General features: G+C 39.4%; 1 pseudogene; it reads left to right on the forward strand.

Moving 5' to 3' along the window:
* The first annotated feature begins 979 nt into the window (after positions 1-979).
* On the forward strand, positions 980-1,495 carry LOC131517909 (large ribosomal subunit protein eL20-like; annotated as a pseudogene).
* Positions 1,496-9,888: the final 8,393 nt, after the last annotated feature.

Raw genomic sequence — 9,888 nt, forward strand, 5'->3', positions numbered from 1 at the left:
TTTAACCATTTTCATTCCATTTGGATTAATTATAGCATCATTACTTTATCAGGAGGAAAACAAATTATAATGCCCAAGGTCTTTAAGCCTTCTTCCCACCTCTTGAAAAAGCTTAGCCTCCACAAATGTCTGAAAAGATATTTTCTCCATATTTCTACTAAGGTGCCTCCTCCCACTGGTGCCCCACTAATCCCTAGTTATTATATGCATTAAATATATATACATATAATTAGCCAACCATGTTTTAGATTATTCATATTGTCTTGACAGTTTTCATTTTTAAAATGGAGACATGTGAACTTGAATTTATACCACATAAGTAAACCTTTGTAAGTTTCCTCTCTCTCCTTCCTCCCCAGCTGCATTATCTTCTATTCACCCCCAGGAGAGTCACCAAAGAGTGTTTTAGAACCTGTTACATACTAAGAAATGGTATGGACTTCACTTTACATGTCAAAAGCCTTGTGAGGGAGGTGATACTGCTGTTCTGATTTCCTTGAAAGATTCAGACACGTAGGCTTATGGAGTGAAGGGACTTGCTCAAAGTTACATGGTGAGACATGGTTAGAATCAGAGATAACATGCTAGGCCTCTGACTCAAACCCTCTACTCTCTTGCCTAGTTCATGTTTATTAGTAATATTTGCCATTCATTTATTCTGCCAATATTATTGATCATTAGTGTATGTCAGGCACTGGAACTTACTAAGATCACTAAAACAGAGTTCTTAGGACCTCAAATTCTGGTGAGGGAGAAAGTTCTGTTAACTGGCAGTAAGGATACTAAATTACTAAGATATTTAACAATGCAGTGGTTGAAACAGAGAACTCTGAGGGCATGGAGGAGAGACATTTCAACTTGTTCTCAGGGTCTCAGGGAAGCCTTCTTAGAGGAAGTGGGAGTGAGTGTTGCAGTAAAAAGGTAGGTCTCATTAAAAAGGGAGCTGAGCTTGGGTGGTGGCGAGCATGGAGAGTGCGCCATGAAGGCGTTGGGCACACTGCGAGAGTACACGGTGGTGGGATACTGCCTGCCCACACTCAAATGCTGCACTCCTTCTCTCTATCACATGTGAATCTTTGTACCTAATCATGTTGTTGCTAAGTCCTGCTTCTGGTACTTTTTGTCTCCGCTGAAGAAGCTGAAGAAATCTTGAGGGGAAATTGTCTTCCTTGGACAGGTGTTCTAGAAATCCCCTTTGGCATCTGGCTGCATTATGACTCCCTCAGTGGCATCCACAACACATACTGGGAGTACCCAGACCTGACCCCTGCAGGCACTATTACCTGGTGCTGCCAAGATGGGGCACCTGGCACTGCCCACTGGGCCATCTCCATCCAGATCATGAAGATGGAAGAGATTATAGCCAGAATGTGCTGCCAGCTAGCAGTCAAGCAGTTTGATGACAGTAAGATTAAGTTCCTGCAGCCCCACGTGAGTCCTACGTTGCCAGCACAAGCTATGCTTCACCACTAAGAGGCCCAACACCTTCTTATAGATGCAGAGCCTCCCTGTCCCCAGGTCTGCCCAAATAAACTTCTTGGGAAAACCAAACCAAACCAAAATAAAACAAAAAGGAGTCTGTTTTTAGACAGAGGTAAAGGGAAAGAGATTCCTTTCTTTTCTGGGCCGCTTTAAAACACTTGAAATACTTTTGAGTAAGCCCACCAAAGATTTTGAGGTATGTATGTACATGTGTTCCCTGGGATCCAAAAGACCACATTCCTAAATGTAAAAATGGAGTTTTAATTTGCATGATGTGGGCATAGGGAAGCAGGAGGAATACCAGGTTTGGAGAAGAAAATCATGAGTTTAGTTTGGGATGTGTTGAATTGAGATGTTTGTAGGAAGTTCAGGTGAAGATATATAGGCGTTGGGCTGAAGAGTGGTCATCTGGAGTTCAAGAATGAAACCAGATTAAAGATAGAAATTTAGGAATCCTCATCATTCCAGGAGGCAGTGAAATCAGCTTGCAAGTAGACAGATGAGAAGGCCAAAATTGGAGTCCTGAAAAATACCATTATTGAGAGGACAAGGAGAGAGAAGGTGCCTTCAGAGGGACTCCTCAAAGAGGAAGGAAGAAAATGAGTGTGATGTCATAAAATCCTAAGGAACAGAACATTTCAAGAAGAGAGAGGGTTCAGGGTGCCTGGGTGCTTCAGTCAGTTAAGCATCAAACTCTTAATTTCAGCTCAGCTCATGATCTCATGGTCATGAGATTGAGCCCTGCGTTGGACTCCATGCTGAGCGTTGAGACTGCTTAAGATTCTCTCTCCCTCTGCCCCTCCCTGATGTGTGCACATTCTTTCTCTCTCTCTTTAAAAAAAATAGTCTAACATGCTGTCAAGTTTATAATTTTCAGTGACACATCACATTGGATTTGGCATCAGAGAAACATTGTCAGCCTTTCTCAGAGCAATTTCAGTGTGTGTGTATGTGTGTGTCAGACTCTCAACTGTAGTAGTGGAAGAATGAATCGAAGTGTATGAGTTGGAGATCACCTTTTATGAGTTGGCCTTTGAAAAATGATAGAGCACTTTTTCTATCAGTTTCTCTGAAGAAGGAGGAGAGATGTAGGAGAGTAGATGGAGAGGGACACAGTGTTGAGGGAGGAGGTTTTAAGATGGAAGAAGGTCTTAAGATGCTGATTGGTGTGTCTATTAGTAGGGAGGAGGCAACCAGTTGAGCAGGTCTCTAAGGTTCAGGAAGGGTGGTGGAGTCCTGGGCAGAGATGAATTCACCTAAGCAAGAGAAGGAATCCTCTTCTCTTTGGACGGGGAGTACTGAAGAATGGCTGAAGACTAGGATGAATAGTGGGAATTAAGACCCCAGGGTAGTTTTCTGAGTGCTAACCATGTGTCAGGCACTGTGCCATTCACATACATAAAGGAATTATTATAATCAACATTCTGTAGGTGGGGAGAGAGAGGCTCAAAGGAGTCCAGTTAGTGTCCCAAGGCCAGAGTTGGTGTATAGAACTGGGATTTAGAGGCAGTCTAGCTCCAGAGCCTACTCTGTGAATACATGTTCTGCTTTATGAGGGAGGCCAGACTAGTGACTCAGGCAAGAATTAAGAAGCTTCGGGAAGTTGTGTCAATAGCTCTGACTCGGATTTCCTTTGTTGCCCTGGTTTGTCCTTCGTCAAGCTGACTATCTCTTTGTACCTAATGAAAATTCACTATGGTCCTTGGAGGTCAAGTAATGTCTATATTTTGATAGTGTGAATATTTGCTACCTCTTCATCCACTATATTTGTGTTCTCTGTTATTTTGTGTAGTAGTCAATGTTTTTCAAACTGGAGTTTCCATATAAATTTTACGGAGTCTATGTCATAAGGAATTTACATTTTTTGTTTTCCAGAAAATCTTAGGAAATATTAATATAATTATACTTTGAGTCACTGGGATGATCATTTTGTAACTAGCTCTTTTCTCACAACGTCAGAACCCATGTTGCATTTGTATGTATAATTGTGTTGGCAGGAAGAACCCAAGTATGTTTTTTGATTTGGGCTAGTGAGAACAGATTGGAAGCTTAAGGTGTAACTAATTTATCCATACCAAGTGAAAGGCAAATGATTTCACTTAGCAAATATTTAGTAGTTGGTGCTATGGAGAAAAAAGACACAGGAGGAAACTAGAATATCAGTCATGCTTTCAGGGAGAGATTACATTTTATTTGAGAAAATCAGACTAACATAAATGAAACCATTTGACACAGATTTTTAGGGCATAAGCGGGTAAGGTAAAAAAGTGGCAAAAATATGAAGAAAAAAAGAAAAAAATTTTTTCTGCCTGAGACCCTGGCCTAGCACTAACAGCCCTGCCTCAGCATGAATGGCCCATTATCTCCACACAACAGTGTTCTAATGGCTCATATTGGGGAGTTGGAGAGTCAGGTACTACACCCATTCCTTATCCTGTTAACCCTTGCCCCTCATTATCCAGTGGGGTAGCAAATGCTGCTAGCTTGAACCCCTTGGAAAAAGATAGAAAACTGTCATCAGCTAAGAAGTGGTTAGTAACTATCCGTTAAAGCTCTTGCTATTCTGAAAAAAAACAAAAGTTTATATGCTTTCATGTTCAGTGTGCCTTGGTGAACATGTTAATTTCCCATGACCATAACCAGTGCTGGAGTACATGGGGCATAAAAGTGAACAGAATTGTGAAGGGAGGCAGGGCAAGAGGAAAGACACCTTTTTCTACCAGCAGAGGTTTTAGGAAGAAATAATTTAATGAAAGAATTTAAAAAATTTCTTTAGAAAGAAAAAAATGGCTTAGACTTGAAGACAAGTGATACATTCTATTCCATTCAAAACCCACTACCTACGTCATCACCAAATTCACTATTGGTACCAGTAGGTAGGTTGAGCCTGTGGAGTAGAATGGAAGGTGATTGGGTCTGTAGTCCCAGCTATACTCCTATCCCAGAAGGGGTGAAGAGAAGAGGGCATTAGCTGGGATGCAGGTAATTGGGAAAAACAGTAAGGAGACCGTCACTTGGGCTACTAAGGACAGTCATGCTGTCCTGCTCTCTCAGGGGCCTGACAAAGTCTCTAAATCTGACCTGAGCAGGAACTCCTTGCACCTTAGAGGGATCAGGGCTGATAAGTTGGGCAGAGGAAGGTCTGGTGGGAAAAAGGGGCTGCAGAGTCCCCATCTTTTACACATTTGATGAGGCACCAACATATATGTGTTGTCAGTATAGGATCAGAGGCATGTTAGAGTTAGCACCACTGTGAGATTCTTCATAGTGCAGACTGCGTTGCTCAGCTTTTCAAGCACCAAACTCACTTCATTTTTCCAGCAGGGATGAGGCTGAGAAATCAATTCACGTGCACAAATTTCAAAGGAGACCAATGCTCAAACTGTAGTGATGATGTATCAACAGTGAGAGAGAGTGACTGGCATCAGCTTTCCATACCAGGCACACTCTGCTTTATGTTTGTACACTCAGGAGGTTATATTACAGGTTAGAAAGTTGCTAGATGAGTCCCAAGTTTGAGTAGGGGAACTGAACATTCTTGTGCAATAGCTCAAATCACTCTTTTCCAGTCTAAGGATATATGAGGCATAGGAGTCAGTATTGGTTATCTAGACTTAGAGCACAATCTTGTGGACAATAATTTTACTGTAAACTAGAAGCTTTTATCATTTCTTCTTTTCATTGAGATATACTTGGCATATAACTTTGTATTTGGATGTACAACATGATTCAGTATTGGTATATATTGCAAAAATATCACAGTATGTCTAGTTAATAATACCTGTCACTATGCACATAATTACAAATTTTGTTTTTCTTGTGATGAGAGCTTTTAAGATACACTGTATTAGGTCATATGTTGGAGTTCGTACATCATTTGACAGTAGTTACTAGATTGATGCAGAGAACCTTTTGGGGAGGCACATTTGTTTTAGGTTATAAGTTACCTCTGACTTCAGGGACATTCTAAGATGATTTCCATAGATGGCCAATGCACTAAATTGATGTTGAATTTTATTTATTTATTTATTTATTTATTTATTTATTTATTTATTTATATGTTTTATATATGATTCATTGTCAAGTTAGCTAACATACAGAGTGTACACTGTGCTCTTGGCTTTGGGAGTAGATTCCCATGATTCATCACTTACATACAACAGCCAATGCTCATCCCAACAAGTGCCCTCCTCAATGCCCATCACCCATTTTTCCCTCCCCCACCCTCACATCAACCCTCAGCTTGTTCTCTGTATTTGAGTCTCTTATGGTTTGGCTCCCTGTCAGTTTGCAACTATTTTTTTTTTCCTTCCCTTCCCTTCCCCATGGTCTTCTGTTAAGTTTCTCAAGTTCCACATATGATATCTGTCTTCTCTGACTGACTTATTTCCCTTAGCATCATATCCTCCAGTTCCACCCATGTTGTTGCAAATGGCAAGATTTCATTCTTTTTCACTGCCAAGTAGTATTCCATTGTGTGTGTATGTATGTGTGTATACACACACATATTATATATATGTATATATATATTTATAACATATAAATAATTATATATATAATATGCACACACATACCACATTTTCTTTATCCATTCATTAGTTGATGGACATTTGGGCTCTTTCCTTAATTTGGCTATTGTTGAAAGCACTGCTATAAACATTTGGGTACATATGTCCCTATGAATCAGCACTACTGTTTCCTTTGGATAAATTCCTAGTAGTGCTATTGCTGGGTCACAGGGAAATTCTGTTTTTAATTTTTTGAGGAATCTCCACACTGTTTTCCAGAGTGGCTGCACCAGTTTGCATTCCCACCAACAGTGCAAGAGGGTACCCCTTCTCTACACCCTCGCCAGCATCTATTGTTTGCTGAGTTGTTAATTTTAGTTACTCTGACTGGTGTGAGATGGTATCTCAGTGGGTTTTGATTTGATGATGAGCAGTGTTGAGCATCTTTTCATGTGTCTGTTAGCCATCTCTATGTCTTCTTTGGAAAAGTGTCCATTCATGTCTTTTGCCCATTTCTTCACTGGGTTATTTATTTTTTGCGTGTTGAGTTTGGTAAGTTCTTTATAGATTTTGGATATTAATCCTTTATCCAATATGTTATTTGCAACTATATTCTCCCTTTACTTTGGTTGCCTTTTAATTTTGTTGATTATTTCTCTCACTGTGCAGAAGCTTTTTATCTTGATGAGGTTGCAGTAGTTCCTTTTTGCTTTTATTCCCCTTGCCTTCAGAGAAGTGTCGAGTAAGAGATTACTGAGGCTAAGGACAAAGAGGTTGTTGCCTGTTTTTTTCCTCTAGGATTTTGATGGTTTCCTGCCTCACATTTAGGTCTTTCATCCATTTTGAGTTTATTTTTGTGTGTGGTGTAAAAAAGTGGTCCAGGTAGCTTCTTCTTAATTCGCTGTCCAGTTCTCCTAACACCATTTGCTAAAGACTGTCTTTTTTCCATTGGATCCTCTTTCCTGCTTTGTGAAAGGTTAGTTGGCTATACTTCTGTGGGTCCATTTCTGGGTTTTCAATTCTGTTCCATTGATCAGTGTGTCTGTTTTTGTGCCAGTACCATACTGCTGTGATGACTACTGTGTAATACAGCTTGAAGCTTGAAGACTGGAATCGTGATGTCTCCAGCTTTGCTTTTCTTTTTCAGAATTGCTTCGGCTCTTTGGGGTCTTTGTGGTTCTGTACAGATTTTAAGATTGTTTGCTCTAGCTCTGTGAAAAATGCTGGTGGTATTTTGATAGTGCATTAAATATATAGATTGCTTTGGGTAGTATAGACACTTTAACAATGTTTGTTTCCAATCCATGAGCATGGAATGTTTTTCCACTTCTTTGTGACCTTTTAAATTTGAAGGTAAGTTATTCTTAATTCTAGGTGTAGTTGCTACAGTATCTTACCTTTTTGTTTCTTACTGATCACAAGAATGACTGTGTTACAAAATAATGGTTGAAAGCTGATTTAGAGATCAGAAACCAGGATGGTGATGGAACCAAAATCATATTCTATGAGGAATGATTCAAGGGCATCTTTAGAATAAAATGTTCAGCACTAGGTAGGGGATTTCAAATATATGGAGGGCTGTCATATAAAGGGATTAGATTTGTCCCCTAAGACCCCAGGGGTATAACTAGCATCATGGATTAAAACTACAGGACAAACAAAACAAAACAAAACAAAACAAAACAAAACAAAACCTGACTCAGAATAGGGAAAACATTTCTAAGGTGATGTGATAAGATAGAACGATCTCCCTCATTAGGTAGTAACCGCCTCATTACTGAGACCATTAGAGCAAGGGCTGAACAACATTTGTTGTGGATGTTGCTGAAGACACTCAAGTTCTGGACTGGATATGCCTTAAAACTCATTTCAACTCTGAAATTCTAACACTAAAGAAAAAATTGTAAATTAAGGATTTCCTATTATGTATGAATAGCAGAAAGAGTATTAATAACTTCATTAATAACACATAATGCAAAACTTTAAAATCTTGGGCTTGTAGAATCCAGCCATGCACTTTACCTTAAAAACTTGGGGCACCTGGGTGGCTCAGTCGGTTCAGCATCCAGCTCTTGATAGAGGCTCCTGTAGTGATCTCACAGTTGTGGGATTAAGCCCGGCGTCGGACTCCACGCTGAGTGGAGCCTACTTGGGATTCTCTCTCTCCCTCAGCCCCTCCTCCACTCATGCTCCCATGCACACACTCTGTGTTCCTCAAAATAAATAAATAAACTTAAAAAAGAAAAACAGAACCATAACTCAAAAGTTGAAAAGGTTTTGGCTTCTAAAGACATTACAGAGGTGGTTGTAGATTATTGATTGTGTTTGAAAAAATTATCCTTGAAAAAGGGAAGTTTTTCAGGAGCCATTGCAATAGAATAAAGGAGTCCTTGAGAATAAAGGGAACTTAAGAATAGAGGAGTCCTTGGAGTTTGTCAAGAGTTTATATTTCGCCCAATACCGAGCTTATGATAAATGATTATTAAAGTAAGGTAGTCATCTATATGCTGTCTACAGATTTAGCATGTAAATATCATGGGAATGTAAAAATTTGCTTCCAGAAAAAGTATAGAGAAAGAAAAGGCAAGGGTGTCTGAGGTTGTTTTTCTCTGTGTGGCATTTCCTCTTTACATGTAATGTGGAGAAGTTGTATTGGAGCTGCTGAGGCTATTTTAAATTATCTTTGGCAGTGCTTATAGAACACAGTGCTTATAGTGCTTATAGAACACAAAGAATTATATAATGGGCATGATAGTAATGAATTTTTATCATAAACCTTTCTCTATCCAGGAAGTACCAGTCTCATTGCAATTACTCTAGTCAATGAAATGTATAGGTGCTGAGGTTTTGCCATACCAAAGCACATTTTGGTTAAATGGGAGGTTTTTCTTGCCCATAAGAAGTATTTGAGGAAGGGTCAATATAGAAGGTCACTGAGTGCTGATGGCTGATGACCACTAAGAAAATTGCTTAGCAGGGTAGATAGCAAAAGGTTATAAGAGAAAGAGTTTGAAAAATAATTCTCATTTATATCAGTTTTCCATTTCTGTATTCCCACCAGAGTACTGAGAGCATAGTAGGCATTCAATAAATATTTAGGGATGAATGACTTTTAGGATAAGGAAAACTCCTCTGAATTTCAGTTACTCCTTTTACTAGGACTGTGTTTGCATGACTGATTGAAAAGTGAACATTTCAGCCATCATCTGGTTGTTAAATATTTAGGCTGCCAAATCATTTATTTGATTGATGCTTATACCTTTAGAATTGACTGACTGCTTTGGCTCAGGGTAGACGCAGCATGAGTCATATGCTGCAGTTCTTGTCAATCACTGGTTGCATTTCCACACATAAACAGTTGACTTATGTTAGTCACATCAGTCACAAACATAAATCATCACAGTTCAGTAATTGGTACTTGGGCCTTTTCTGGTTGGAATGATTTCTTGGCTATTCTGGTATTAATGCTGCTGAATACTCAGTGATTGAACAATACTGGCCAGCTGACTGGAGGAGTTTCCTGCCCTGAAAAGATCTTTTTTTTTTTTTTAATTTTTTTTATTTTATATATTTTTTAATATATGAAATTTATTGTCACATTGGTTTCCATACAACACCCAGTGCTCATCACAAAAGATGCCCTCCTCAATGCCCGTCACCTACCCTTTCCTCCCTCCCATCCCCCCATCAACCCTCAGTTTGTTCTCAGTTTTCAAGAGTCTCTTATGCTTTGGCTCTCTCCCACTCTAACCTCATTTTTTTTTTCCTTCCCCTCCCCCATGGGTTTCTGTCAAGTTTCTCAGGATCCACATAAGAGTGAAAACATATGGTATCTGTCTTTCTCTGTATGGCTTATTTCACTTAGCATCACACTCTCCAGTTCCATCCACATTGCTAC

The sequence above is a fragment of the Neofelis nebulosa genome, chromosome 7 (assembly GCF_028018385.1).
Source record: "Neofelis nebulosa isolate mNeoNeb1 chromosome 7, mNeoNeb1.pri, whole genome shotgun sequence".
Classification (NCBI taxonomy): domain Eukaryota; kingdom Metazoa; phylum Chordata; class Mammalia; order Carnivora; family Felidae; genus Neofelis; species Neofelis nebulosa.